Genomic DNA, 8,784 nt, shown 5'->3' on the forward strand with positions numbered 1-8,784 from the left:
GTTTGAGAGACCTTGTATATGTCTAGAATAAATAGTTTAGGTTATCGCCTTCAACTTTCCAAAGTCTCCACGGGGAGGCGCTGTAGGGCACTGACGTGGCTAGTTCTCTTCGCAGAAAAAACGGAAGTAAAGGTCTCTTCATCTGACGTCACTACTCCCGTTAAGTTGCAGCCAGGCTCTTTTTTTTTCCTATATGATCAACATGCGATGGGAAAAGTATGAAAGCGTTGCACAACTGGCAGAGGGTAGACATTTTTACTTGAATTTGTTGGTTTACATTAGCAAGCTAGCTTCATACTATACAGTACTACTGAACCCTATAGGTAGATTTTACAGGACGGTTATCAAGAGGACCATGGCTAACCGACTTTCACACCTTTTCTCGAACAGCCGCCTCGTCATTGGATTATTGGCCAATTTGCTGTCGTCGATATGCATCGTTTTCATCAACAAATGGATCTATGTTCACTATGGCTTCCCAAACATGACTCTAACGCTGATCCATTTCGTGGTGACATGGCTTGGACTATGGGTATGCCAGAAGATGGACATATTTGCGCCAAAGAGTCTCCAACCCACCAAAATTATCTGGCTCGCTCTCAGCTTCTGTGGCTTCGTGGCTTTCACCAATATGTCCTTACAAAACAACACCATTGGCACTTACCAGCTGGCCAAAGCGATGACAACTCCTGTGATCATTGTCATACAGACTGTGTTACAAGAAGACATTCTCCACCAAGATCAAATTGACTTTGGTATGTAGTGGTTACAATGTACCAATGCTGCTGCCTGCTACAATGTAGCTAGCATTCCATACAGAATGGTCAGATTGGCATTTATTGAGATGACTTTTTTTTGTTAAAAAATTAAATACTTTTCTAATTGTACAAACATATACCGAAGTTGAATTATACATTCAAAATGAACATTTAGCAAAGTACATAATCAAGCACACAGGTTTAAGAAAACAAAATTTTACAAAGATCACATAGGTCTTATATACATAAAATTAGACATATGTATGTTTCAAAGGTAGCAGTGAGTTTCCGGTCATGTTTGTTTTTAACCAATCTTAATGATTGCAAAAAAATATCAAGCTGTCTTTCAAAAAATAAATAAGGGGGTAGCCTTCAAAAATCTGTATTTGTGTATAAAGAATTTGGTTAATACAAATACATTTTTGACCATCTTGGAATAAACCAAATTTGACGACCTATGTGAAATTGGCAATAATAATATAATTTGAAAATAATAAATCATAACCACCCAGAAATTGGTAATATGATCACAACTAAATAAATTATGTTCCGTAGTTCCAATGTCATTCCCACAAAAATGTACAGGGATTACGCTCTACAATGAATAGAGATGATCGATATAATAATTAATAATAATAATTAGTCATTTAGCAGACGCTCTTATCCAGAGCGACTTACAGGAGCAATTAGGGTTAAGTGCCTTGCTCAAGGGCACATCGACAGATTTTTCACCTAGTCGGCTCAGGGATTAGAACCAGTGACCTTTCGGTTACTGGCACAACGCTCTTAACCACTAAGCTACCTGCCGCCCCTGGTCCGGCAGGTAGCTTAGTATATACTGAATATACTGGAGGCAGCTCTGCAGAGAAAATCTCTGTGTCCAGTATGAAGGACATTAGAGGTACTTTCACAAGCAGATATCCATAGACTTCTAGTCATTGCGCTAATGCTAGTTAGCGACTTCCTTCAAACTGCATGCATTAGCCATAAAAATGGTATCCACGAGTTCATCTGACTCCGGGGAAGTAGATAAAGGGCCTCATTGCCAACATCCCGAAGTATCCCTTTAACCCTAACCACACTAACCCTAATGCCTAACCCAAACTTTTTTCATTAATTTTTATGATTACAGTTACAGTAACGCTATTTACCTGATGTGTCTGTCTTTTCCCACTACTAGGTGCCCATAACATTAGGTGTGATCCTGAACTCCTACTATGATGTGAAGTTCAACCTCCTGGGGATGGTCTCTGCCACACTAGGGGTGTTGGTCACCTCCCTCTATCAGGTGGTAAGTAGTGATGCTTTGAAGTGCACTTGGGACCTGGTGAACCCGGGATTCAACAAACATGGCTGTCTCCCAAATGGCACCCTATTCCCTATGAGCCCTGGTCAAAAGTAGTGCACTAGAAAGGGAATAGGGTGCTAGTTGGAATGCAGACATAGACTAGAACACGTTATTTATTCCTCTTAAAGGGGATTCCTCACCTTTCAGCATGACAATGCCCCTGTGCACAAAGTGAGGTCCATTCAGAAATGGTTTGTCGAGATAGAACTTGACTGGCCTGCACAGAGCCCTGACCTCAACCCAATCGAACACCTTTGGGATTAATTGGAACACCGACTGCGAGCCAGACCTAATCGCCCAACATCAGTGCCCGACCTCACCAATGCTCTTGTGGCTGAATGGAAGCAAGTCCCCGCAGCAATGTTCCAACATCTAGTGGAAAGCCTTCCCAGAAGAGTGGAGGCTGTTATAGCAGCAAAGGGGGAGACCAACTCCATGTTAATGCCCATGATTTTGGAATGAGATGCTTGACGAGCAGATATCCACATGCTTTTGGTCATGTAGTGTATCTTGGTAATTACTTAGCTGAGTGTTGGACCACTCTTCCTAGACCAGTTTCATACGCTAATGATACTGTCTGTGTGTGGTGATTCAGTACTGACTCTCAAAGGATCAGAGTGTTTGGTAAGGGGGGGGGGCTGCTGATGTCAGGGGGGAAAAGTGCTGCTTCCTGGCCACCCCACTCCTGTTTCTGTGAGAGCATGGGGTCTACCTTTGTCTGTGTGACATATGGCTGGGCGACAGGAGCCAGTCACTCCTTATCAGTGTCACATGGTCCAGAGCTTTGTCATACACCAACCCGCAGATTGTGTCTGTACATGTGCATGTGCAACAACCACTGTTTGTGATATATTATGTATATTATGTAAATGGTGTGTGTGTGTGTGTCACCATCTCATACTGAGAGATATGGGGTTGAGAGAAGCAGAGAAGAGCGAAAGGTAGTGAAATGGTTGCCTGACGAGAAAATGTGGGCCATTGTACAAAACAAAGTCATGAGCAATTGGATCGTCTCTAACCAATCAGAGTATACAAGCCAGTGACGTGATTTATGAATCATGTTGGCCCAACCTGTCGGTTTCTTGGACCAATCAGAATGGTCAGAATGTGATCGCTAGAAGACGTCGGAGAGGAAAACAAATCCAGACTCGTGGTAGAGAAGAAACGCAAGTGGGCGTGGCGTTGGGCCAGAGCCATGGTGGGTGGGTAGTCAGGCTAGCGAAATGGCTCTTTGATGGGAAAATGACCCAATCAAAGAGCCAGCATTACCAATGTTCTAGTAGAGTAGAAGATCTGTAGATCACAATGCTCCTTCAGCCACCCTACAGAGGCATATGTTCAGAATTCCTCTGGGACTCATGAAACTGTCCTTCAGGCTCATTGTATAAGCTGTTGTCTCTGGCCGCTGGGTTTCAGTGTCAAACTGCTCTAAAAGGCCATGGCAGACTTGAAGGTCATGGTCATAATGAATGATAGAGACATCTAGTGGCCAAAAGGCCGTCTTAGCATGTGCAGCGCCATTGAGGGCTTCCATCATTTTAATGTAGTCAACTGGGTGGGACTTCCAGCTTCATTGGCTGATCCTTCCTGGTGACCCTGTTGGAGTCACGTCCAACCGGGTCATCAGGAGGGATCAGCCAATCGTGAAGAAGAAAATGTCCTACTTCAAAATGGAGATAGCCTCAATGGCACTTGCCATGCTGTCAAAGCCGCTATAATGGCACAGATACAAAGATGGTCACGACACATACATCATATCGACCTCTGCATCTTTGTGGACACAGGGAAGGTATTGCTGTTATCAGGTACAGAAGACACTCGCTGCAGATGTTGGCAAACACAATCATGGAACTGGCCTGATTTGGCATGGGAAAAAAAGAGAATATCTGAAAATTGTCCGAATCAGATCAATTAAAGTAAGTTACTGTAGTATGCCTCGTATGACTCATACACGACCACTGTTGACCTAAACAGGGTAGGTAAACACCTGATTGTGTGAAAGTCTAATGACTTCAATTGTGAGGTTTCATTAGGAGAAGTGTCCCAGTGTTGCTGGAGTTCAATAAATCAGAGAAATAAATGACCAATGTGATAATCTGTCCTGGAAAGGGCAGCTAAAAGATTTATCATCTGGTGTGCTTAGAGCACAAAGGCCATCTGATACATACTCACAGTCAAAGGCTGTCTCCTTTCAACTCACAGTCATTCCTGTCCATGTTGGCTGGTTTCACAGAATTCCAACCCTTTTTTATACCCTGAGGTCACAAGATGCACTGAGAAAATTAAAGATGTGATTTTGGAAAATGTTCAAATTCAGGATGGGCGATACGCTATTCACTAAATCTAAATCTCTACAACTGACTTTAGTATAAGGACCGATCAGGAATACATCAGAAGTGGGTCATACTCAAAATGTCACATTTAATGTCAGAACTATTGTAGTATATTAAAATTATGTCTTTGTTAAAGGTTTTTCATGAAGAAATGGAAGGTTGATTATTGCTATCCAGAGGGAAGGTTTTAGCGTGACGTCACATATGACAAACAGGAAGTGGGTGGTAAGATACGGGGATTGAACAGTAGAGGGAGCTATTCAACTCTTGGAAGGCTATATAAAGGGGGGAGCGGTGACGAAGAGTTAGAATACAGCAAGATTTATTTGGGGTCTGGTTCTCCGGATATTGTGTCCGTACTTACGCTGGAACCTCGTGGTTTGAATAAAGGCCTTTGAACACGATCCGCCTAAGCAGACTCCTTGATTGATGATAACACCTACGAATAACCTACACTACACTATTTTTGGACTAATAAGTCAAATAACTGTTCACAACAAATAATGGAATGAGACAGATTCCTAGTTCATTTTTTCAGTATTTAGGCCATACAAATGTAAATAAATGTTTAACAGATTGTGTGGCAAGCAAATACAAATCAAGAAGTGGACCTTCTTGTTAAAATACTATAGTGACCTTAGTTCAACACCTGGCAACCAACTTTAAGAGATGATAGCCTCTTGGGGATGCTAAAAGAGGCATAATTCAGCCATAATCCAAGAGGAAGTTGTGTATCTCTTTACTGGAAGCATCCTCTAATCGTGCACTTTTTCAGTACAATGGGCCTCAGGATCACTTTTTCAGATATTTTTTTTTTTTTTTTTTTTATTAAATTGAAGAGGGGAATCCGTTCAACATTTAAGTAAATGTGTATGGCCTTACTTTAAGAACCTATCTAGAATAAGAACGCTTCTGTGAAGGTGAGAAATAGTGACCATAATCCAATTGGACAGAAAATCCCAATCAACAGTTATCAGTCATTTGAGCGGCCAACATGTTGATTGTTTGACTCAGTGGTAGCCTAGGGCATCGCATCTTCTTCTTTGTATACTCTACATATATGAATAATATTTTTCTCCTTTACACTACAATCTATTAGTGGAAGATATAAACAGGGGGCGGTTGAGAGGGGGAGGAAAAGTGCTAGTTACACTGAACAAAAATATAAACGCAACATTCAACAATTTTACTGAGTTACAGTTCATATAAGGAAATCAGTCCATTGAAATAAATTCATTAGGCCCTAATCTATGGATTTCACATGACTGGGAATACAGATATACATCTGTTGGTCACAGATACCTTTAAATCAGATATGCATCTGGTCACTAGGCCCTAATCTATGGATTTCACATGACTGGGAATACAGATATGCATCTGGTCATTAGGCCCTAATCTATGGATTACACATGACTGGGAATACAGATATGCATCTGGTCACTAGGCCCTAATCTATGGATTACACATGACTGGGAATACAGATATGCATCTGGTCATTAGGCCCTAATCTATGGATTACACATGACTGGGAATACAGATATGCCTCTGGTCACTAGGCCCTAATCTATGGATTTCACATGACTGGGAATACAGATATGCATCTGGTCATTAGGCCCTAATCTATGGATTACACATGACTGGGAATACAGATATGCATCTGGTCACTAGGCCCTAATCTATGGATTTCACAAGACTGGGAATACAGATATGCATCTGGTCACTAGGCCCTAATCTATGGATTACACATGACTGGGAATACAGATATGCCTCTGGTCACTAGGCCCTAATCTATGGATTTCACATGACTGGGAATACAGATATGCCTCTGGTCACTAGGCCCTAATCTATGGATTTCACATGACTGGGAATACAGATATGCATCTGGTCATTAGGCCCTAATCTATGGATTACACATGACTTGGAATACAGATATGCATCTGGTCACTAGGCCCTAATCTATGGATTACACATGACTGGGAATACAGATATGCATCTGGTCACTAGGCCCTAATCTATGGATTACACATGACTGGGAATACAGATATGCCTCTGGTCACTAGGCCCTAATCTATGGATTTCACATGACTGGGAATACAGATATGCATCTGGTCATTAGGCCCTAATCTATGGATTACACATGACTGGGAATACAGATATGCATCTGGTCACTAGGCCCTAATCTATGGATTACACATGACTGGGAATACAGATATGCATCTGGTCACTAGGCCCTAATCTATGGATTACACATGACTGGGAATACAGATATGCATCTGGTCATTAGGCCCTAATCTATGGATTACACATGACTGGGAATACAGATATGCATCTGGTCACTAGGCCCTAATCTATGGATTACACATGACTGGGAATACAGATATGCATCTGGTCACTAGGCCCTAATCTATGGATTTCACATGACTGGGAATACAGATATGCATCTGGTCATTAGGCCCTAATCTATGGATTTCACATGACTGGGAATACAGATATGCATCTGGTCACTAGGCCCTAATCTATGGATTACACATGACTGGGAATACAGATATGCATCTGGTCATTAGGCCCTAATCTATGGATTTCACATGACTGGGAATACAGATATGCATCTGGTCACTAGGCCCTAATCTATGGATTTCACATGACTGGGAATACAGATATGCATCTGGTCACTAGGCCCTAATCTATGGATTACACATGACTGGGAATACAGATATGCATCTGGTCACTAGGCCCTAATCTATGGATTTCACATGACTGGGAATACAGATATGCATCTGGTCATTAGGCCCTAATCTATGGATTTCACATGACTGGGAATACAGATATGCATCTGGTCACTAGGCCCTAATCTATGGATTACACATGACTGGGAATACAGATATGCATCTGGTCATTAGGCCCTAATCTATGGATTTCACATGACTGGGAATACAGATATGCATCTGGTCACTAGGCCCTAATCTATGGATTTCACATGACTGGGAATACAGATATGCATCTGGTCATTAGGTCCTAATCTATGGATTTCACATGACTGGGAATACAGATATGCATCTGGTCACTAGGCCCTAATCTATGGATTTCACATGACTGGGAATACAGATATGCATCTGGTCATTAGGCCCTAATCTATGGATTTCACATGACTGGGAATACAGATATGCATCTGGTCACTAGGCCCTAATCTATGGATTTCACATGACTGGGAATACAGATATGCATCTGGTCACTAGGCCCTAATCTATGGATTTCACATGACTGGGAATACAGATATGCATCTGGTCATTAGGCCCTAATCTATGGATTTCACATGACTGGGAATACAGATATGCATCTGGTCACTAGGCCCTAATCTATGGATTACACATGACTGGGAATACAGATATGCATCTGGTCATTAGGCCCTAATCTATGGATTTCACATGACTGGGAATACAGATATGCATCTGGTCATTAGGTCCTAATCTATGGATTTCACATGACTGGGAATACAGATATGCATCTGGTCACTAGGCCCTAATCTATGGATTACACATGACTGGGAATACAGATATGCATCTGGTCACTAGGCCCTAATCTATGGATTACACATGACTGGGAATACAGATATGCATCTGGTCACTAGGCCCTAATCTATGGATTTCACATGACTGGGAATACAGATATGCATCTGGTCATTAGGTCCTAATCTATGGATTTCACATGACTGGGAATATAGATATGCATCTGGTCACTAGGCCCTAATCTATGGATTACACATGACTGGGAATACAGATATGCATCTGTTGGCCACAGATACCTTTTTTTTTTAAAGGTAGGGGTGTGGATCAGAAAACAAGTCAGTATCTGGTGTGACCAACATTTGCCTCATGCAGCGCGACATCTCCTTCACATAGATTTGATCAGGCTGTTGATTGTGGCCTGTGGAATGTTGTCCCACTCCTCTTCAATGGCTGTGTGAAGTTGCTGGATATTGGCAGGAACTGGAACACACTGTCATACACGTCAATCCAGAGCATCCCAAACATGCTCGATGGGTGACATGTCTGGTGAGTATGCAGGCCATGGAAGAACTGGGACATTTTCAGCTTCCAGGAATTGTGTCCAGATCCTTGCTACATGGGGATGTGCATTATCATGCTAAAACATGAGGGTTTTGCGGCAGATGAATGGCACAACAATGGGCCTCAGGATCTCGTCACGGTATCTCTGTGCATTCAAATTTCCATTGATAAAATGCAATTGTGTTCGTTGTCCGTAGCTTATACCTGCCCATACCATAACCCCACCACAGGGCACTCTGTTCACAAACGTTGACATCAGCAAACCGTCTGCCCACACA

At 42.1% G+C, this 8,784-nt stretch overlaps 1 pseudogene across 1 annotated transcript; it reads left to right on the forward strand.

Moving 5' to 3' along the window:
* The first annotated feature begins 204 nt into the window (after positions 1-204).
* LOC311116599 (solute carrier family 35 member E3-like) lies at positions 205-2,231 on the forward strand (annotated as a pseudogene). The gene is made up of 2 exons: positions 205-755; positions 1,939-2,231. The product of its transcript is annotated as a solute carrier family 35 member E3-like (transcript).
* The last annotated feature ends 6,553 nt before the right edge of the window (positions 2,232-8,784 follow it).

Source organism: Coregonus lavaretus, assembly GCF_964263955.1.
Source record: "Coregonus lavaretus genome assembly, contig: HAP1_SCAFFOLD_680, whole genome shotgun sequence".
Taxonomy (NCBI): Eukaryota; Metazoa; Chordata; class Actinopteri; order Salmoniformes; family Salmonidae; genus Coregonus; species Coregonus lavaretus.